At 44.2% G+C, this 23,403-nt stretch overlaps 1 long non-coding RNA gene and 3 other non-coding genes across 4 annotated transcripts; all 4 read left to right on the top strand.

Moving 5' to 3' along the window:
- Nucleotides 1–85: 85 nt before the first annotated feature.
- LOC137310793 (uncharacterized) lies at nucleotides 86–4,604 on the top strand. Its single transcript, XR_010960208.1, has 2 exons — nucleotides 86–141; nucleotides 4,024–4,604. It is a non-coding gene; the product is annotated as an uncharacterized lncRNA (long non-coding RNA).
- Nucleotides 4,605–7,457: 2,853 nt separating this feature from the next.
- trnaw-cca (transfer RNA tryptophan (anticodon CCA)) lies at nucleotides 7,458–7,529 on the top strand. The gene has a single exon. It is a non-coding gene; the product is annotated as a tRNA-Trp (tRNA).
- Nucleotides 7,530–15,682: 8,153 nt separating this feature from the next.
- trnaf-gaa (transfer RNA phenylalanine (anticodon GAA)) lies at nucleotides 15,683–15,755 on the top strand. Its single transcript has one exon. It is a non-coding gene; the product is annotated as a tRNA-Phe (tRNA).
- A 4,330-nt stretch (nucleotides 15,756–20,085) lies between these two features.
- Nucleotides 20,086–20,158, top strand: trnaf-gaa (transfer RNA phenylalanine (anticodon GAA)). The gene has a single exon. It is a non-coding gene; the product is annotated as a tRNA-Phe (tRNA).
- The last annotated feature ends 3,245 nt before the right edge of the window (nucleotides 20,159–23,403 follow it).

Here is a 23,403-nt window from a genome sequence, read left to right on the forward strand (position 1 = left end):
TCTGTTTCACAGTTTGTCAAATCCGAAACAGCCTCTGGGATTTGCTGATTGAGAATTTCAGTGGAAATTGGGACCGTCACGAAGTATCGGAACAAATATCCCCGCTGAGGTTTCGGGATTGTTACTGGTTTATTTATATCAGTGAGTGACCAATTTTAAACAAGGTGAGGGTCTAAACCTAAGGTAAGAGCCTGGGATAGACAAGAGATTCTTCAATGTATCAAGTTAAATTACACTGATTCCACCAACACTGGACATCACATCCCTCAAACATTGTTACCTGTTACTGTATAAAACTGGTGAGGGTGGAAATGGGAAATAACTGAAGAAACCTTCATTGTATCAAAGTTAATTCTGATCATTATTATTATACAAACATTCTACAGCCGGTCCCTTAAAAAGGACCCAATATCAAACCAGTCCCCAGTCCTTGGGCCTGTGCCTATGTTGTGATTTGCACCCGCTTCTGACTGACTTGTTATCAGACGCACTCCCGTCAACAGTAAACGGATGGAGCCGGATCCATAAGAGAAAAATGAGGACCGAGCTCCGCGGTTCTCCCAGAGTGCGGGAGGCGGAGTAACAGCAGCAGACAGAGAGATCTCTCTAAACCAGCCGCTGCCGCCGGAGAGAAGCGAGTCCCGTTCCGAGCCGTGTCTGTCAGGCGCCCGCTGACCCTCTCTTCACTGAAGGGGACCGATTCAGCACCAACTCACACACCCACCATTGGATCATTGAATCACCTTCAACACCTGAATTACATCACCACTTAATCCTCTATACACGAGGAAATACAAACCTTGTCCACGCAACGTGCCCTCATAATGTAACCATTTTAGCCCCGGTATCATTCTGGTCTTTCTGCGCTGCACCTCCTGCAAGGCCAATATATCCTTCCTGAGGTCTGGTGCCCAGGACTGAATGCCGTACTCTGAATGTGGCCTTAGCAGAGTTTATAGAATTCTAACATAACTTCCACCCTTTTGAATTCCAGTTCCCTTGAGATAAAGGCCGATATTCCATTAGCCATTTTAATTATTTTTTGCACCTCTCTGCCAACTCTTCGTGATTTCCCGAAGTATCTCTGCTCACCCACAGTTCCTGGCTTCTCACCATTTTGAAAATACTCTGATTTATCTTGCTTCGGGCCAAAGTGGATGGCCTCACATTTCCCCAGATTGAAACTTTGAACAGTCTGGGGCTCTTTTGTATCGAAAAGAGAAAGCTGAGGCTGACCTGATACAGGACTTTAAGATTATGCAAGGGTTTGATAGGTCAGATGTAGATAAGGTGTTTGTACTGTTGGGAGTGGGGATGCGAGAACTTTGGGCCATGAATGTAATAGTCATCAATAAATCCAATCTGGCATTCAAGAGAAACATATTTATCCAGAGAGTCGTTAGAATGTGCAGCTCTCTCCCACACGGAGTAGTTAAGGCGAATCGCATGGATGCATTTACAGGGAAGCGAGATAAACACATGGAGGAGAATGGAATATTCGGGTTTGCTCATAGGGTTAGATGAAGAGGGGTTGGAGGAGGCTCGTCTGCAGCATAAACACCGGTATGGTCTAGTTGGGCCGAATTGCCTGTTTCTGTGATGTACATTCGATGTAATTCTATGTAAGCTCCATCTGACACAGTTTTACCAACTCACTGAATCTATCAATTTCCCTTTGTAACTTTACGCTCCCATCTACACTACTCACTGTGCACCCAAACTTGGTGTCGTCGACAAACCTGGATATACCGCTCTCTATTCCTTTATCTGCCTCATTTATACAGATCCCTGGGGGACACCACTAATCAAATCCTGTCAATTTGAGTACATACCCATTAACCCTACTCTCTGTCTCCTACCTCCAAACCAACTCCCTCCCCATGTCAATGGGTTGCTTTGAATTCCACATGTTCTCATTTCTGTTAACAGTCTCTGATGCTAAACCTTAACGAATGCCTCTGGAAGTCAATATACACATAACCCCCATAGACACTCCATTATTTACCACGTTAGTTACATCTTCAAAAAGTTTCGTTGGACTTGACTTACACTTTACAAATCCATGCTGACTCTCTCTGATCAATTCATGTTTATCCAAGTGCTCAGTCATTCTTTCCCTAATAACAGATTCTGGCAACTTCCCCACAACAGACGTCAGACTAATAGGTCTATAATTTCCTGTTTTATCTCTCCTACCCTTCCTAATTAATGGAATGACATTTGAAATTTTTCAATCCATGGAATTATTCCTGAATCAAGAGAGTTTTGAACGATCATGACAAAAGCATGTACAATTTCCTCACCTGTTCCCCTTCGTCCCCTGGGATGGTAAACATCAGGTCCTGGAGATTTGTTTGTCTTTAGTCTAATTGTTTTCTCCAATACCATTATTTTACTTACACTGAATCCCCTTGATTTATTTTCAGTTTTCCTCGTGTCTCTGGTACATTATCCTCATGCTTTTCTGTGAGTGTCAAAAAAGGCTGCTATTTCCTGATTTTTGAATTACAATATCACCTCCATTTGTCTTTAAGGGGCCCACATTACTCTTAGTCACCCTTCTTTCTCTTAATGTACGTTTAAAAACCTTGAAAGTTGTCCTTAATTTCACTCACTAGTTTTTCTCGTTTTCCCTCTTTGCACCTTTTACGATTTTTTTTTCGTTTCAGCACCACAATAAACAACTCTTCACTGTGAAATTTGCTCAATTAGTTCTTCAGTGTCAGAGCGAGAATTGTCCATCCCGAATTGATTTAAAGTAACAAACACAAGCACAAATATTCATTCGTCTATCAAAGCACTGATGGACACAGAAAGATAAACACAGCTTGAAACGCAGTCAGTATCGGGATTCACAGGGAAACTGGCAAGTGAAATAGACAAAGATAAAACAGTCTGAATCCCCAACAGAATGTGACGTGTAGCTGATAGATATTAATGAGAGGAGGTGGGAAACCGGACCATGAATTGGCTCCGTGGCTTAGTTGGTTAAGCGCTTGTTCAGTAAACAAGAGATCTTGGGTCCAACTCCCAGCGGTGCCTTTGTTTAATTCGTGGTGTTTCGTGAATTTTAGACGGAAAAACGCACAGTATGGTGTTTGTGTTTTGTTCAGGAGCCAACACAGAACTGATCAGGAAGTCTCTTCAAAAATGCCTTTTCATGAAACAGTCAGCCCTCTCATAGAATGTGTCCGTGACACGTTCTTGTTTCTGGGCTCATTGAGGTCGGGGGATAATTCTCGATTCGAGGGTCATACCCTGGAGACGCCCTAATTTCACCCTAGTCTTTTGATCTTGACGTGCGGTTCAAACTTTGCAAAGAGGAAAAATAAATCCCCAATTCACTCCACCTGAATCTCAAGCGCTTTCGGAAGAAGTTCAGTTCAAACAATCAGGACTTCAAAGGCACCTCAATGACCTGCACTTTCATTGAACGAGCTTTGCTTACAATTACATTCGACCTTGAAACCGCTCTGGGTTTTCATCTCACTGAAGCAGAGTGTGGCCGCTCTGTATCTGTGAGCATGTCGGTGACGAAGTTCGCTCTGATATTGGTCGCTTTCAATTTTTAAGATCTCGTCAAGTTCAGGGAAAAGAAACCGAGAATCGAATTGTCCCTGTAAGTGATGAATTGAAGGGATTGGTGCTCCAAGCAGATCTGGAAAATGCGCAGTGCGGTCGCTCAGGAATTCCAAATCCACCCTCTCGCCACTCGGCGATCATATTAACTGAGCTTTACTCTGGCCCAGTGACACCGCGCTGAAATCGAGTATTTCTCTGGCACGTTTCTCTTAACTTCACAGTTGCTGGTTTAAGAGTGAAGACCGGCTCGTTGGATTTTCACTCCTGCAAGTTTCAACCATTCATTTTGGAAAAGTAAACTGACAGTCGACAGCTGTTTATTGGTCGCTGCAGCCTCAAGGTTTAGCTCAGTGAATTACTGGTTTCGCAGGTGACCTCTTCACTTGTCTCGGTGGTGCTATTGGTTAGATTGATTCGAGCCCTTATTTTATTTTTCCTCAGGATTCATTGCCTCAATGTTCCAGGGTTTCAATGTGTGTTTTGTCTGCAAGAAAATGTACCGTGATCATTGCCGGCTGAGCAGGGCTGATATTCCACCATTTACCCTGTGGACTAAAAAAAACCTTGTGATCGGAGAGCAGGCACATGAAACTTATAAAGGAATGGAACATTGGCTTCACGGAAATCACAATTCATCTTGACAGACAAGATCCTGAAAGGCGAATTCGCTGTGACATGGAGATTTCTGTAGTGAGCGAGACCAGACTGTTTCTATGTTCAGAGAATAAATGGCGCACGCTTTATGTTGGAAAAGCAAAACGGTGGGGATTTTTGTCATAGCCCGATGCCTTTCGTGTTGTATCAATTGTCCCTCGTTGCGTTACTTTCATCTTGATCGCATAACCAGTTCGGGCGTTCTTGTGATAAATGGCGACAATTGCCTGCTTTGATAAATTTAACAACGGCTGCACCAGATTCCTGGCGTCAAAAACACTGAACTTTTAACCCCACTCTTAAGATACAGTCTGTAAAATAATGAAATTTCATCACATGCAAAGCACAAAAATCAAAGATTCCAACCACTCGCTGTGTAAAGAAGTTTTTACTCATGTCACCTTTGGTTCTTTTACCAATCACCTTAAATCTATGCCCTTTGGTTCATGTCCCTTCCGCCAATGGGAACAGTTTCACTCTATCGACTCTGTCTGGGCCCTTCATGATTTTGAATATCTCCATCAAATCTCCTCTCAGCCTTCTCAGTTCCAAGGTGAACAATCCCAGCGTCTTCAGTCTATCCATGTAATTTAAGTCCCTCACCCCTGGAATCATTCCAGTAAATCTTCTCTGCACCCTCTCAAGGCCTTCACATCCTTCCAAAAGTGCACTGCCCAGAACTGGACACAATACTTCATTTGTGGCCGAAATAGTGTTTTATGAAGGTTCATCATGACTTCCATGCTTTTCTACTCTATGCCCCTCTTTATAAAGCCAGGACCCCGTCTGCTTTATAAACCGCTTTCTCAACCTGCCCTGCCACTTTCAACGATTTGTGCACATATACCCCAAGATCCCTCTGTTCCTCTAACCCTTTTAGAATTCTGCCCTCTAGTTTATATTGCCTCTCCTCGTTTTTCCCACCGAAATGCATCACCTCGCATTTTTCCGTGTTGAACTTCATCTGCCAAGTGTCCGTCCATGCCACCAGCGTGTCCATATCCTCTTCAAGTCTATCCACCTCACTGTTCTCTACCCTTCCAAGTTTTGTGTCATCTGCAAATTTTGATATTGTACCCTTTACTCCCAAGTCCAAGTCATTAATATATATCAAGAAAAGTAGTGGTCCCAGCACCGACCCCTATGGAACACCATTGCCCACCTCCCTCCTGTTCGAAAAACAACCATTCACCACAACTCTCTGTTTCCTGTCATTTAGCTAGTGTTGCATCCATATTGCTATTGCCCCCATTATTCCATGGGCTGCAATCTTGACAGCAAGCCTACCACGTGGCACATTATCAAACGCTTTTTGAAAATCCATATACACCACGTCAACTGCATTGACCTCATCTACCCTCTCTGTTACCTCATTAACCAACTCTATCAAGTTGGTTAAACACGATTTGCCTTTAACAAATCCGTGCTGGCTTTCCCTAATCAATCCACACTCGTCCAAGTGACTGTTAATTCTGTCCCGGATTATCATTTCCAAAACTTTCCCCATCACCGAGGTTAAACTGACTGGCCTATAGTTGCTGGGTTTATCTTTACACCCTTTTTTTGAACAAGGTTGTAACCTTTGCAATTCTCCAGTCCTCTGGCACCATCCCCATATCTTAGGATGTCTGGAAGATTATTGCCAGTACCTCTCCAATTTCCCGCTTTACTTCCCTCAGCATCCTCGTTTGCATCCCATCCAGACTAGTTGACTTATCTATATTAAGTACAGCAAGCCTTTCTAGTACCTCTTCTTTCTCATTTTTTAGCCCATCCAGTATCTTAACTATATCTTCCTATATCGAGAATCTGGCAGCATCTTCTTCCTTGGTAAAGAACAATGCAAAGTACTCATTTAGTACCTCAGGCCATGTCCACTGCCTCCATGAGTAGATCTCCTTTATGGTCCCAAATCGGCCCCACCCCTCCTCTTACTACCCGTTTACTGTTAACATGTCTGTAGAAGACTTTTTGATTCCCTTTTATGTTTTCCGCTATTCTTATACTCTCTCTTTGCCCCTCTGATTTCCTTTTTCACTTCCCCTCTGAACTTTCTATAGTCTCTCTGGTTGGCACTCGTGTTATCAACCTGACACCTGTCATACGCCACTTTTTCCCGCTTCATCTTACTCTCTATTTCTCTTATTATCCAGGGAGCTCTGGCTTTAGTTGCCCCACCTTTCTACCTCGTTGGAATGTACCTTCTCTGTACCCGAATCATCTTTTTAAACGCCGCCCACTGTCCAATTATAGTTTTGCCTGACAATCTTTAATTCCAATTTACCGGGGTCAGATCTGTTCTCATCCCACTGAAATTGACCCTCCTCCAATTGAGTACTTTTACTTTAGAATGGACAGATTCCATTTCCATAGCTATTCTAATCCTTCTGATACTGATCGCTGCTCCCTAAATGCTCCCCCACTGACACTTGCTCCACTTGGCCCGCCTCATTCCCTTGCACCAAATCCAGCAATGCCTCCTTCCTCAGTGGGCCAGAAACGTACTGGTCGAGAAAGTTATCCTGAACACATTTCAAAAATTCTTCCCCTTCTTTGCGCCTTATATTATTGTTATCCCAGTCTATATGAGGATAGTTGAAATCCCCTGTTATCACTACTCTATGGCTTATGCACCTCTCTGTAATTTCCCTGCAAATTTGCTCCTCCACATCCGTCCCACTGGCTGGTGGCCGAGAGAATACACCAAGTAGTGTAATCGCACGTTTATTGTTCCTCAACTTGAACTCAGTACCCAGGAGAAATTCCCTCGTTCCTGGGAACTTTGTATTAAGCAGAAGTTAGCAGCAAAAAGTGTTCGTGATGGGACTGAGAAATGCTGAAACAGCCGGCACCCTGTGAAACAGAGCTCCAAGTGTCGGTTTAAATAAAGTCCTGAACTGACAGAGCAGCGGACAGATGAGGATTGAATTGAATCCCAATTCACTGAATCTAAACAAGGTTTAAATCAATGAATCTGTCAGGAGTGGGATTCCTGAGCTTGTGTGTGAGCTGAAACTGGATCGGTCCCGTTCTGTAAAGACTGAATGGCAGGCGGCTCCCAGACAGGGCTCAGGCCGGGACTGGCAGCTCTCCGCTGGGAACGGCTGGATTGGAGAGCGGGGCTCCTGCGGTGTTGCTGCTGCTGCTTCCGCCTCTTCGAGTCCCTGTGGCGGTCGGAACCGATCTCCCTCCTATGGATCCGGCTCCAGGTGTTCGCTGTGGACCTCGTGGCGCAACGGTAGCGCGTCTGACTCCAGATCAGAAGGATGCGTGTTCGAATCACGTCGGGGTCATTGCATTTTCACAATGTTTCAGTATCACTCTGTTTTATCGCGGGGCAGTCTTTCAGGGATGGTCTGTTCACTGTGTGTAAAATAATATTTATCACAGAATGAACACACCACAGAAGGAGGCCATTCAACCCATCAATCCCTTACCTGCCTTTTGTAAGACCAATCCCATTGGTCCCATTCCCCGTCCCTTTCCCCGTGGCCCTGCATTTTCCCCTTCAAGTATTTATCAAATTCCTTTTTAAAAGCCACGATTGAATCTGCTTCCACCGCCCTTTCAGGCAGCGCATTCCAGATCATAACCATTCGCTGCGTAAAAAAGATTTTCCTCATGTCGCCTTTGGTTCTTTTGCAATCACCTCAAATCTGTGTCCTCTGGTTCTCGACACTTCCGCCAATGGGAACAGCTTCTCTTTATTAACTTTATCTGAACCCTTCATGACTTTGAACACTTCGATCAAATCTCCTCTGAACCTTCTCTGCTCGAAGGAGAACAACCCCAGCACAGGGTAAATGCGGTCAATTAGCTCCAATTTATTTAACTGGGCATTAAACAAAGTGTGAAAGACTGGCGAGGCGTTGTGTGAACGGAGCTTTCAGACAATAAATCCAATCACTGCGTGGGCGCTGGGTTCAAATCTCACGATTGAGAGAATTTCTGGCAATGTTCATTTTGACCTGTTCGCAGAAAACCCGATTGTCGTGCGATGGAGAAGAGGATGTGAAAGAAGCTGAAAGTGGAAGTGCAGATATTAGTTTCATCACAGTGACTGGACACGTTTCCACAGGTTCGGGCCTCTCACCTTAAGATTCTTTCCAGCAGAGTGGGACAGGTGATCAGAGTGACCGGGCTCCAGCGGCGCAATCGGTCAGTGCGCGGTCCTTATCTGACAGGACAGGGTCGGGAAATACCGAGGTTGTTAATTCGAGTCTCACCGAGATCAAACCATCCTTTTTCTTGTGAACATTTTGACCGCAGTTGAAGGTACAATTAGTTTGTTCCAAAATGCATCTACTTATTTGTATTGCCATGTGGTTCCTCCGGATTACGCTGTTGCAATAGCAGATGAGATGTTTAGTATTACTTGTTTACAGGAGGGAGGCTGCGGTTTTGGAGACACAAACTATGATTTTGATCCATCTACAAATCGTGGGATTTAACTGGAGCTTTAAACCAGCGCCTCAGACCGCTCAGCCAGGATACTTTCCAACCTGCACTTCAGGAGCTAGTTTTACAGGAATAGAATTACTACAAGCAAGAATTCTACCCCTCCAGCACCAATGCTCACACGGCAGCAGGATGCATGTGTCCAGTTAGAAACCTGTCTGAAGGAACATGCAGTCTGACAGAGCCGGAAGTCCAGCAGATTGACTTTCGGTCTGAGCAGATGATGAGTCTCCTCCTTGAGAGAGTTTCGCCAATCCAGCTCAGAGTGGATTTAGAATCATAAATCCGGGTGTGACTGGAGCCACTTGTGTAAGATGAAGTGTCGGGGGCAGTTTCCCGTCCTTGACGGACATTAATGATCCTGTTGCGGATTTGCTGCAAAATTTCACTTCCCAGCTCCCTGAACTAAAATCCAACTGTGGTGGGACTCGAACCCACAACCTTTGAATATCTGCTCCCACCATGAAGTTGAAGTCTAACATTGCGTCACAGAGTCAGTTATACAACGTGAAGGAGAGCGGGGATCCTGTGCTGTGGTTGAGGCGGTCAGGCTGCTCCTGTTTCCGCCTCTCACATTTCGAGAGCCGCGGCGGCAGTCTGCACCGATCGCCCTCCAATGGATCCGGCTCCAGCCGCTTGTTGTGGGCCTGGTGCAAGAACAGTCGCGTCTGACTCCACATCAGAAGGCTGCGTGTTTTGAACCAGGTTGAAATCACAGCATTTTCACTGTGGCTCAGGGTCCTGCCGACTGATTTTAGATCGGGACAGTGTTTTAGCGATGGGATGTTCAGTGTTTGTGCAACAATATCAAAATTAAATTTGATACATTAATGAGCTTTTTTTTCTGTTACTTTCTATTTACAACCTCTCCAGTTTTATGTAGAAACAGTTAACAATGTTTAAGGGATGTGGTGTGCAGTGTTTGTGGAATCAGTGTAATTAAATTTGATACTTTCATCTGTTCCTTCTCCAACCCAGACCCTTATCATTAGATTTGTACCTTCATCCTGTTTAAAATAGGTTACTCAGTGACAGAAATAAATCAGTAACAACCCCGAAACCTCAGCGGGTATATTTGTTCCAATACCTTGTGATGGTCTCGATTTCCATTCAAATTTTCAATCAGCAAATCCCAACGGGTGTTTTGGGTTTGACAAACTAATTTAAGTACTTGACTGATTCCTGGAAATGATCCAGTGGGGATTTCCTTACCGGTACAGATATAGAAATAAATACATTCCATCATTTCACAAATGACAGTTGCATAAATAAATATATCGCGATATCCAACATGGAAAAGCAGCTCTTCATGTTCATAAAAAAACTTCCACATTTTATTTTATTAATCCACTTACGTTTCAATGCAGAACATATATTCAGAGCATCCCTCTAAACTTAAAGAATGGTAAAACAATTGTAGATTTTACAAACACATAACACGCTATCGTATAAGTAAGATTAAGGCCTACTTTGTGAAAGTTGTATTCTAATTGTCTTTATGATGGCACAAAAAATATTTCTAGATGTTCGTCCCCAACTTAACGGAGAAACTAAGATGTAAACCAAAAGCATTTTTCAAAAACTATTTGGGGCGATATGATCAGTTCCCCTTCTCCTTTCTTTAATTGTTACCTTTTGCTAATTGTTCATCTTGATCCGTTTGCTTCATTTTTTCTCCGTCATTTCTGGTGAATGTTCTATCTGTTTACGTTCTTAAATATTTGATTTGTTTGTTCCTTTCCTCTTGACTTGTGATTTGTTGACCTCCAGGTTAAAGTCTGAAACAGAAATGTGTTTATATTCAGGCGTGACTCTGAAGTGTGAGACCGAGAGGTGATGCCGGATGTGTGACCGAGAGAACAACTGCTGGAGGCGGAACTGTCCGTAACCTGACATACCCGCTGTGGCATTGCTCATGGTGGGTCGGATGACAATGTTTTATATTGACTGAACGGCTATGTATATAACACACAACGGATTTACTGCTGCTTTAACTCCACAAAGTATAATCACCATAAATGACCAAAGTCTCAGATCAGTTGGAATTGAATTACTGTTGGTGAGGGGAGTTTGTACATTGGAAGGAGTTTATATATTTACAGCTCCAGGTAAACCTGCAAACCTCCCTCGCCTGTAGGTTACGTCACCATGAGGTGTCGACCTTGCTTTGCGCTTCTGGACTTCTGAAGTGTGATTGAACCTGACCAAAAGTTTCCTATAATTAGTGAGGAAGGAAGGTATCAGTGTAAATGGGAGATAGAAACGTGGATATTTCACTGGGTACCATGGGAACCAGATACACTGCTCATTCCAGTTATTTGTCCAGCAGGAAACAGAAATCATTCTCTTCAACTGTACTCGCGCGAAGTAAAAGGAAACAAACAAAACTGCTCAGTTCTTTGTTTTCGCTTCTTCTGCTGGTTTACGTTCACTCACCGAGAAAGTGACAGAGAGACTGAGAGATTGGATTGGCTGTTTCACTTTGTAATTTATTACACTTTGTAATTATTATAAGAGACGGTTCCATCCCAACTATCCTGTGCCTGACATTCTCATTGATTCTAAGATGTGCTCTGAATGAGTTTCTACAAATTGCACATTGTGGAGAAAAGCTGAACGCCGAAAACTGCTCTGAAACCAGCTTCACTTCACAACCTTTAATGGAGATTGGCTGCTGGTTGTAGGTAAAGAAGTTTGTAAAATACGCCCTGTGGAGCAGTATCCTCAAAACGTGTTTTGGACACATTCGCAGGTCAAACATCTTACATTAAATGTAACGAATATACAAATATGTCACAAGTGTTAATATTCACACATAATGATACGAGGAAGGAGGCATTGGAGGATCTGGTTCTGGGGAATGAGGTGGATCAAGTGGAGCAAGTGTCACTGGGGGAATATTTAGGGAACGGTGATCATAGTATCATAAGATTTAGATTAGTTATGGAAAAGGAGAAGGAGCTATTTTGAGTAAAATACTTGATAGGAGGAGGGCCAATTCAAGTGGGTTGAGAACGTACCTGGCCCGTGTAAATTGAAATCAAAGATTAGCAGGCTAAAATGTAATCGAACAATGGGTGGCCTTTAAAGAGGACATGTTTCGGGTACAGTCTAGGTAGATTCCTAGGAGGGGGGAAGGCAGGGCAACTAAAGCCAGAGCTCTCTGGATGAATCAAGAGATAGGGGGTTAAATGAAGCAGATAAAGGGGGTTTATGACAGATGTCAGTTTGACAATACAAGTGAGAACCAGGCTGAATTTGGAAGTAACGTGGAAAAGTAAATAAGGGGGGTAAAGAGAGAATATGCACATAGATTGGCGGTTAACAGAAGAGGTAATCCAAAAGTCTTCTGTAGGCATTTAAATAGAGAAATGGGAATAAGAGGAGGGGTGGGGCCGATTAGGGACCAAAAAGGAGATCTACGCATGGCGGCAGAGGGCATGACTGAGGCAGTAAATGAGTACTTGGCATCTGTCTCTACCAAGGAAGAAGATGCTGCCAAAGTCACAGTAAAAAGGGAGGTAGTTCAGATATTGGATGGGGTGAAAATTGAAAAGAGGGTGCAGAAATGGTTCCAGGGATGAGGGACTTCAGTTCTGCGAATAGACTGGAGAAGCTGGGGTTTTGTCCTTAGAACAGAGAAGGTTGAGAGGAGATTTGATGGAAGTGTTCAAAATCATGACGGGTTGAGATAAAGTAAATACGGAGAAACTGCTCCCATTGGCGGAAGGCTCGAGAACCAGGGGACACAGATTTCAGGTGATTGGCAAAAGAACGAAAGGCGACATGAGAAAAAAAATAGGCAGCGAGAAGTTCTGATCTGGAATGCGCTGCCTGAAAGGGCGGTGGAAACAGATTCAATCGTGGCTTTCAAAAGGGAATTGGATAAATAGGAGAAGGGAAAAAAAATTGGAGGGCTGTGGGAAAAGAGCGAAGGAATGGGACTAACTGGAATATTCTTACAAAGAGCCGGTACAGACTCGACGGGCCGAATGACCTCCTTCTCTGCTCCAACGATTCAATGATTTGTCAAGCTCGAAGTGCTTGCGACTTCAGTGGGAGGTCCGTCTGTACAAAGAACAAGCACTTCCGCATTGCAGTTCTGCAGCACTTTCCTTGTTGGCTCCGGAATTAATACAAATACCGCCCTGTGTTATTTTGTCGTTTAATTCACAAATGAGGTAAATATCACAGAAAATAAAAAGGCACCGCTGGGAATCGAACCGATGAACTCTTGTTACGGAAAAGGCAATTTGCCCAGCTTCGCCAAGGAGACAAATTAAGTTGCAAAGGCCCCAGCTCCTCTGACTGATACCGAGCATCGACCTGTCATTGTCTGATAGCGTTTGAGACAGTTTGTATTTTCCCATTTCTCTTGTCTATTTCGCTGTGTTTACCGATACTCTGTATCTCTCGCTGTGTTTACCGATACTCTGTATCTCTCGCTGTGTTTACCGATACTCTGCATCTCTCTGTGTGTTTGCCGATACTCTGTATCTCTCTGTGTGTTTGCCGATACTCTGTATCTCCCGCTGTGTTTACCAATACTCTGCATCTCTTGCTGTGTTTACCGATACTCTGTATCTCTCGCTGTGTTTACCGATACTCTGTATCTCTCGCTGTGTTTACCGATACTCTGTATCTCTCGCTGTGTTTACCGATACTCTGTATCTCTCTGTGTGTTTACCGATACTCTGTATCTCTCTGTGTGTTTACCGATACTCTGTATCTCTCTGTGTGTTTACCGATACTCTGTATCTCTTGCTGTGTTTACCGATACTCTGTATCTCCCGCTGTGTTTACCGATACTCTGTATCTCTCGCTGTGTTTACCGATACTCTGTATCTCTCGATGTGTTTACCGATACTCTGTATCTCTCGCTGTGTTTACCTATACTTTGTATCTCTCGCTGTGTTTACCGATACTCTGTATCTCTCGCTGTGTTTACCTATACTTTGTATCTCTCGCTGTGTTTACCGATACTCTGTATCTCTAGCTGTGTTTACCTATACTTTGTATCTCTCGCTGTGTTTACCTATACTTTGTATCTCTCGCTGTGTTTACCGATACTCTGTATCTCTCGCTGTGTTTACCTATACTTTGTATCTCTCGTTGTGTTTACCGATACTCTGTATCTCTCTGTGTGTTTACCGATAGTCTGTATCTCTCGCTGTGTTTATCGATACTCTGTATCTCTCTGTGTGTTTACCGATACTCTGTATCTCTCGCTGTGTTTACCGATACTCTGTATCTCTCTGTGTGTTTACCGATACTCTGTATCTCTCGCTGTGTTTACCGATACTCTGTATCTCCCGCTGTGTTTACCGATACTCTGTATCTCTCGTTGTGTTTACCGATACTCTGTATCTCTCGTTGTGTTTACCGATACTCTGTATCTCTCGATGTGTTTACCGATACTCTGTATCTCTCGCTGTGTTTACCGATACTCTGTATCTCTCGCTGTGTTTACCGATACTCTGTATCTCTCGTTGTGTTTACCGATACTCTGTATCTCTCGCTGTGTTTACCGATACTCTGTATCTCTCGCTGTGTTGACCGATACTCTGCATATCTCGCTGTGTTTACCGATACTCTGTATCTCTCGCCGTGATTACCGATACTCTGTATCTCTCGCTGTGATTACCGATACTCTGTATCTCCCGCTGTGTTTACCGATACTCTGTATCTCTCGCTGTGATTACCGATACTCTGTATCTCCCGCTGTGTTTACCGATACTCTGTATCTCTCGCTGTGTTTACCGATACTCTGTATCTCTCGCTGTGTTTACCGATACTCTGTATCTCTCGCTGTGTTTATGTCTGTGTCAATCCGTGGTCTGATTCTGAATGAACAATGAAATAAATGAGGAGTTTTAGACAATTCTCCCTCTGACTCTGAGGAACCAATGAGCGAAACTTTATAATAAGATATTGTTTATTGTGAAGCAGCAAAGAAAACATTGTATTTTGAATGTTTTAGGTTCTGTTATGTACAAAAAGAAACTGTGACCACAACGTGTTTACAACAAGCCGCCTTTTAAGTTGATGTCCGGCTCGCCAACATTACAGCACGAGGTGTGGGCACCGCACTGATAACCTTCATGTGTATCCGGGCCTTTCAGACACTTCGTGTGACACAAGAGCTTTCCAATCCCCGCCAGCTCCTGGACACCGAGACTTCCGTTGAAGCAGCATTCACCGGCAGGACCGATATCGCGCCCCCTTTGCCGGACTTCAGCAAATTGAACTTTGAAAATACAAAGCAGGGCGGAAAGTATCTGGAAAACAGTTAAACTTTCAGTGTTCAGACTTTAGTGAGACCAATAAACAGGACTTTGGGTCGATATCAAGTGGGTGTGCAGTTGGAGTGCGCTGTTGTTTTATAAAGTGTGGGAGTGTAGATATGAGTGTGATGTTCACATGTGAACTGTGGGTGTGTATATATGTGTGATGTTTATATATGAACTGTGGGTGTCTATACATGAGTTTTAAGTTTATATATGAACTGTGGGAGTGTATATATGAGTGTGATATTTATATATGAACTGAGGGTGTGTATATATGAGTGTGATGTTTATATATGAACTGTGGGTGTGTATATATGAGTGCGATGTTTATATATGAACTGTGGGTGTGTATATATGAGTGTGATGTTTATATATGAACTGTGGGTGTGTATATATGAGTGCGATGTTTATATATGAACTGTGGCTCTGTATATATGAGTGCGATATTTATATATGAACTGTGGGTGTGTATATATGAGTGTGATGTTTATATATGAACTGTGGGTGTGTATATATGAGTGTGATATTCATATATGAACTGTGGGTGTGTATATATGAGTGTGATGTTTATATATGAACTGTGGGTGTGTATGCATGAGTGTGATGTTTTTATTTGAATTGCGGAATGAACAGGAGAGGCAATGCCTCCTGGGGTTATATTTTTTTGAAGACAATGACATAAAGGGAAACGTTGACGTGGGGCCGAAATAGCTCAGTTGGGACAGCGTTGGACTGAAGTTCTAAAGGTCCTTGGTTCAATCCCGAGTTTCGGCAGTTTTTGGTTGTTTCGTTTCTTCTTCCTCGCTTCGATTCCCGCATTTATTTACAGTGAAATTTGATCCCCGCCACTGAAGGATTGGGGATTGAATAGAGAGACATCAAGGATGGGAAATATTTCTATCGTCTGTATTTGGTTTTTATTTCTCTGTTACCTTCTGCCTTTTTCTCTTGGTTTTGTCTCTCTCGGTGCCGGGTGACTATTTGATTTGATGCACTTTATTCGAAAGTGATGCCTTTTCCCCATCTCGGGGCGGTCAGACCCGCTCTGTCTGTCTGTTGCTGCTGATGATCATTAATGGGAACAGGCCGCGAGTTAAACGTTTATCTGCAAACCGGAGAAAGACAAATAAAAAGAAAGACGTGTTTCTCCGGCCCAGGGGTAAAGTTACAATGGATGTTATTCAATAAACTGTCCCCGTGAATTTGTCTGTGGTTTTTTTCTGTAAAGCTTCGATTTTAAAAGTTACAAAAACCCGAATTAAATAAAGTAAATTACAAGAATCGAATCCGTGATCATGACATTACGATACACTCTGTGCAAATAAGCTAACCGGCCGTACTAACCGCACATTCGGCTGTTCACTTATTTTTTGTACCTGTACGCTGGTTGGTAGCGGTTTCTGCACTTGGACCCCTAAATCTCTCTGCTCCTCCACAGTTCCGAGCTTCTCACCATTTAGAAAATACACTGATTGATCTTAGATTTAAAGTGGATGACCTCGCTCTCCCCCACATTGAACTCTATTTGCCGCAGTTTTACCCACTCACTGAATCGATCAATTCCCACTTTTCAACTTCCTGCTTCTATCTACATTATTTATTCCGCCACCAGAAGGCTGCGTGTTCAAATCACGGGGTAACAGTTGCTTTTCGAGCTGATCGGATTCTGGATCGTTCCGGAATGAATGTTTTATTTGCTTTTTCTCAATAAACAGAACCTTGCTCTAAAGTCTGCTTCCCGAGTTCTCAAATTTCACGAAGGCGCCTCATTCTGCCCTCGACTTTTGATCTTGAACTGCGGTTGGAACTTTTGCAAAGCGGGAAAAGATGTCCCCAAATCGCTCCACCTGAATCTGAAACGCTTTGGGAAGAAGTTCAGTTCAAACAATCAGGACTTTAAAGGCACCTCAATGACCTGCACTTTCATTGATTGAGTTTTGTTCGCCATTGTATTCGACCGTGAAATCGCTCTCCGCTTTCATCTCACTGGTGAAGAGTGTGACGGCCTTGTATCTGTCAGCGTGTAAGTGACGAGTTTGGGGTGAGCACGGGTCGCCTTTATTTTTGAAATCTCACCAAGCACCAGAGAAAAGAAACTTAGAATCAAACTGTCCCTGTAAGTGATGAATTGAAGTGAATATCGCTCCAAGCAGATCTGGACAATGCGCAGCGCAGCCGCACAGGAGTTCCAAATCCACCCTCTCCCCACTCGGCAATCACATTAACTGAACTTTACTCTGGCCCAGTGTCACCGCGCTGAAATCGTGTATTTCTCGGCCACAATTTTTTTAACATCATAGTTCCTGGTTTAAGAGTGAAAACTGCCGTCCGCTTCACTGTAAGTACAAGAGACAACTTTGTAGACACCGTGTAGTGTCACAGACCTGCTCGTTGGACCTGCTCATTTCATCTCATCTCATTTTCAGCAAACCTGAATATTACTGGAATATAGAATGGGGAATCACAGCTCAAAAAATCAATCCTCTCGACCACGAGGGGACCGAGTCTTCCAACATACAGGTGTTTAATGGCAAGGTGAGCTTCATGTTCAGAAATAATACAGCACTGATTTTCACTGGTGCAAGCTGCACACCCTTTATTTTGGAAAAGTAAACTGATAGTAGAGCGATGTTATATTGATCGCTGCAACCTGAAGCTTTAGCTCGGTGAATTAGTCCTTCAGCAAGAGCAAAATCGTATCTCTGTCGTGCAATTCATTAGCGCGTTCGGCTATGAACTGAAAGGTTGATGATTCGAGCTGACCCGGGGACGCCAGCGGACCTTTTACCTTAACCTTCATTGTCTCGCATTCCCAGGGTTCGAATGTGGGTCTTGTCTGCAACAAAATGTAACGTCAACATTGCCAGCTGAGTGCGTCTGATTTTCCACCATTTAATCTGCTGTCGGATAGCAGGCGTTTGAAAAATATCCAAACAAACTGAGATTGGCTTGAAGAAATCGGAATACTTCTTGACAGATAAGGTTGCAGGCGAGCTCATTCACTCTGACATGGATATTTCTGCAGTGAGTGACTCCAGACTGTTTACACAATGAATGTCACTCCCTTTATTTTGGAAAAGTAAAATGGTATTCACATTCCGACTGGTTTCAGTTGATTTGTGAGAGATCGTTAAAGGATCAATCTCCGGTTAAGGCGGCCTTTTTCTCTCTCTCTGTTGGCCGAATCCAAAATTAAATTGGAGCTGGACCAATCAGGCAAGAAATCAGGAAACACTTTAGCAAACAAAATACGGCCGAAAGCTGGAACTCTCTCATCCCAAAGGATGTGGATTGTGGCTCAATTCAAATTTTCAAATCTGATATTGATAGATCTTTTTCCGGTTCGGTTACCAAGGGATATGAGTCCAAGGCGGGGAAACAAAGATGAATTACTTATCACCTCATGATCTAATTGAATGGGGCAGCAGGTTCGAAGGGCTGAATGGTCTTCTCCTGTCCCGATGTTCCTCTCCTGCTCAGTGCGGGGCTGGACGTCTGGTAAAAGGCATCAAACTAACTCCAGAATGAAAAGCGGGTGTTCAGATTCAGCCACCCTGAGGTAGTCGAACAAACTGAACCCCGACAGCAACGTCACCACCAGCCTCTCTGCAATAATCGGATGAGAAGGAGCCCTGCCGCTGGCCCGGCTAGCTCAGTCGGTAAAGCACGAAATTCCTAATCTCAGGGTCGTGGGTTTAAACCACACATTGGGCGTTTTGTGTTCTATTTTTCACAGTGGGTGATGAAAGGTTCAAAGTGCAACCTCTTATCTCCAGTGAATGAAATCCAGTTATATAAACAGACACAACCCTGAGCTGTGTGAAAGGAAACCGTGAGCGTTGCCAAATATCCACTCCCTCCCGATTCTACCTTCTCATTCCCTCCACATGAGACACGGCAGATACCGTTTCAATAGGATTCATTTTTGCTGTTATTAAAAATGTTGATGGTTAGAAAGTGTAATATTTAGAAGACGCCAACTCTGGATCCATTCGCCTCTCTGATACCTCCTGAGCCCACCTTACCCTCTTTGATTCTCCCTGAGCTCCTCATCTTCTCTGATACCCTCAGAGAGTCCATTATCCTCTTTGAACCTTGTCAGCGCCCTTTACACTCTCTGATACCCGCTGAGTGCCCCTCACCCACTGATACGCCCTGAGCGCCCTTACACTCTCTGATACCCTCTGGCAGTCCTTCCCCTGTGCGAGATCTCAATATACTCTCTGATACCCTCTGACTGCCCCTTCCCCTCTCTGAGCCCCGTTACACTCTCTGATGCCCTCTGACTGCCCCTTCCCCTCTCTGAGCCCCGTTGCACTCTCTGATACCCTCTGACTGTCCCTTCCCCTCTCTGAGCCCCGTTACACTCTCTGATGCCCTCTGACTGTCCCTTCCCCTCTCTGAGCCCCGTTACACTCTCTGATACCCTCTGACTGCCCCTTCCCCTCTCTGAGCCCCGTTACACTCTCTGATGCCCTCTGACTGTCCCTTCCCCTCTCTGAGCCCCGTTACACTCTCTGATACCCTCTGACTGCCCCTTCCCTTCTCTGAGCCCCGTTACACTCTCTGATGCCCTCTGACTGCCCCTTCCCCTCTCTGAGATGCCCTTGTCCCAAAGCATCGCCACTAAGAAGCCATTAGACGCACTGTTGCGTTCTCAGAACCCGTTACCGTCCCTGCGAACAAAGTGCGGTGTAACTTCACAGGTGAATCTACCGGTCTGTGTTAAGGATGAGATCCAGAGTTTGTTCGGTCGCTGTTGCTTCCGCCTCTCCCACTCCGAGAGCTCCATTGGCGGTCGGTACCTTTCTCCCTCCTACAAACTGGGTGTGGATCTATGAGTGCGCTGCTGTTTTATAAACTTTGTGAGTTTATGTATGACAGCGATTTTTATATATCAACTGTGGGTTTGTATATATGTGTGCGATATTTATAGATGACCTGTGGGAGTGTATCGATGAGTGTGATATTTATATATGAACCGTGGGTGTATCTCCATGAGTGCGATGTTTTTATATGAATTGAGGAATGAACAGGAGGGGCAATTCCACCTGGGGTTATATTTTGTTCCAAGACAATGAAATAAAGGAACCTTTTGATGTGAGCCGAAATAGCTCAGTTGGGAGAGCGTTCGACTGAAGATCTAAAGGTCCTTGGTTCAATCCCGAGTTTCGGCAGTTTTTGATTGTTTCGTTTTTTCTTCCTCGCTTCGATTCTCGCATTTATTCACAGTGAAATTTGATCCCCGCCACTGAAGGATTGGGGATGGATTAGAGAGACATCAAGGATGGGAAATATTTATATAGTCTGTATTTGGTTTTTATTTCCCTGTTACCTTCTGCCTTTTTCTCTTGGTTTTGTCTCTCTCGGTGCCGGGTGACTATTTGATTTGATGCATTTTGTTCGAAACTGATGCCTTTTCCCCATCTCGGGGCGGTCAGACCCGCTCTGTCTGTCTGTTGCTGCTGATGATCATTAATGGGAACAGGCCGCGAGTTAAACGTTTATCTGCAAACCGGAGAAAGACAAATGAAAAGAAAGACGTGTTTCTCCGGCCCAGGGGTAAAGTTACAATGGATGTTATTCAATAAACTGTCCCCGTCAATTTGTCTGTGGATTTTTTTGTAAAGCTTGGATTTAAAAGTTTAAAAACCAGAAATAAGTAAAGTAAATTACAAGAATCGAGTCCGTGATCATGATATTACGGTAAACTCGATGCAAATGAACTAACCGGCTGTCCGAACAGCACATTCGGCTGTTTAATTAATTTTTGTTCCTGTGCGCCGGTTGGTAGCGGTTTCTGTACATGGACCAAAAATCTCTCTGCTCCTCCACAGTTCCTAGTTTCTCACCATTTAGAAAATACTCTGATTTATCTTAGATTTAAAGTGGATGACCTCGCTCTCCCCCACATTGAACTCTATTTGCCGCAGTTTTACCCACTCACTGAATCTATAACTTCCCACTTTTCAACTTCCTGCTTCTATCTACATTATTTATTCCGCCACCAGAAGGCTGAGTGTCCAAATCACGGGGTAACAGTTGCTTTTCGAGCTGATCGGATTCTGGATCGTTCCGGGATGAATGTTTTATCTGCTTTTTCTCAATAAACAGAACCTTGCACTCAAATCTGCTTCTCTGGTTCCCAATTTTCAGGAAGGCGTCTCATTCTGCCCTCGACTTTTGATCTTGAACTGTGGTTGAAGATTTTGCAAAGAGGGAAAAGAAGTCCCCAAATCACTCCACGTGACTCTCAAACGCTTTGGGAAGAAGTTCAGTTCAAACAATCAGGACTTTAAAGGCACCTCAATGACCTGCACTTTCATTGATTGAGTTTTGTTCGCCATTGTATTCGACCGTGAAATCGCTCTCGGCTTTCATCTCACTGGTGAAGAGTGTGACGGCCTTGTATCTGTCAGCGTGTAAGTGACGAGTTTGGGGTGAGCACGGGTCGCTTTCAATTTTGAAATCTCACCAAGCACCAGAGAAAAGAAACTTAGAATCAAACTGTCCCTGTCAGTGATGAATTGAAGTGAATATCGCTCCAAGCAGATCTGGACAATGCGCAGCGCAGCCGCACAGGAGTTCCAAATCCACCCTCTCCCCACTCGGCAATCGCATTAACTGAACTTTACTCTGGCCCAGTGTCACCGCGCTGAAATCAAGTCTTTCTCGGCCACATACTTTCTTAACATCATAGTTACTGGTTTAACAGTGAAAACTGCCGTCCGCTTTACTGTAAGTGCAAGAGACAACTTTGTAGACACCGTGTAGTGTCACAGACCTGCTCGTTGGACCTGCTCATTTCATCTCATCTCATTTTCTGCAATACTGGAATAGAGAATGGTGAATCACAGCTCGAAAAATCAATCCTCTCTCCGACTGGGGGACCGAGTCTTCCAACATACAGGCATTTAGGGGCAAGGGGAGTTTGATGTTCAGAAATAATACAGCACCGATTTTCACTCGTGCAAACTGCACACCCTTTATTTTGGAAAAGTAAACTGATGGTAAGACAGTTGTTGCATTGGTCGCTGCAAGCTGAAACGGTAGCTCGGTGAGTTAGTGGTTTACGAAAGCCACTGCTGTGTGCACTGTGGTGCAATTGGTTAGCGCGTCCGGTTATTAACTGTAAAGGTTGGTGGTTCGAGCCCACCCGGGGACAATAGGGAGGTTTTACCTTAAAATTCGTTGTTTCGCATTTCCAGGTTTCAAATGTGTGTTCTGTTTACAGAAAAATGTACCGGAAACATTGCCAGCTGAGCGCGGCTGATATTCCACCTGCCGCTGGATAACAGGTATCTGAACAATATCCAAAAAACCGAGAATGGCTTGATGGTGATCGAAATACTTCTTGACAGACAAGGTTCAAAAGGAGGGCTCACGATTAAAGTGAAATATTATTCACCCTCCGACAGGTTTCAGTTTATTTGTGAGAGATCGTTAAAGGATCCTGCAGCGCTGCCTCAGTTAACAAAAGCAGTTCGAAGCCGCATTTTTGACGCAGCATCAAACCCATCAGTTTTTCGCTGCTTCCCCAGCTCCCCGAGTGAGTGAGGCCGTGACAGCAGCGACATTGTCCGGCCCCGCTTTCTCCAATCACCCGCTGCCGGCGGAAAGCAGCGAATGCAGCCTCAGACAGCGCATTACTGTCCATCCCTGGGAAACAATTTCCAACTGAAACAGATTGGAGTTGTGCTGAGCTTTGAGTCTGTAGCGTGTCCGTGACGAGGTTCAGGTTGATATCACCCATTCATTTTTTTATATCTCAGAAGCGCACCAGGAGAAAACCGGAACTGAGAATCAAATTGTCCCTGTAGGTGATGAATTCAAGGGAATATCGCTCCAAGCAGATCCGTGAAAGTCACAGTGCAACCGCACAGAAGTTCCAAATTCTCCCTCTCGCCACTCGGCAAACATTAACTGACCTTTGCTCTGGCCTGGTGTCGCCTCGATCAAACCGTCTCTTTCGCGTATGATTTTTTTACGAGTGCAAAGCGTCCCCCGCTTCAGTGAAGCTGCAATCGACATTTTCTTCTAGATGCCATGTCATGGGCCAGATAAAGGATGTGAACAGTTACTGCTGAGAACAAATTAAAAAGTAGCAGAAGTTCATCAAAGTTGCACCATTGAAAGTCCTGGGTGGAGGTTTAGAGGCTGCGATTGTGGGAAGAGTTTTGTTGCGATTCTAACAGACCTTCGAGTGAATTTCCGGGATGTCCAGAGCACCGAAATAACTCAGTCAGACTGAAGATCTAAAGGGTTCAGTCTCGGGTTTCAGGAGCGTTTTCTCTCCCTCTCTGTTATCTTGATACCTCCTCCGTGCCCTTTCCATTCTCTGATACGCTCGGAGTGCCCCTTACCCACTGACACACCCTGACTCTCCCTGATAACATCTGGCAGTCCCTTGCCCTCTCTGATA

This window comes from Heptranchias perlo, unplaced genomic scaffold (assembly GCF_035084215.1).
Source record: "Heptranchias perlo isolate sHepPer1 unplaced genomic scaffold, sHepPer1.hap1 HAP1_SCAFFOLD_275, whole genome shotgun sequence".
NCBI lineage: Eukaryota > Metazoa > Chordata > Chondrichthyes > Hexanchiformes > Hexanchidae > Heptranchias > Heptranchias perlo.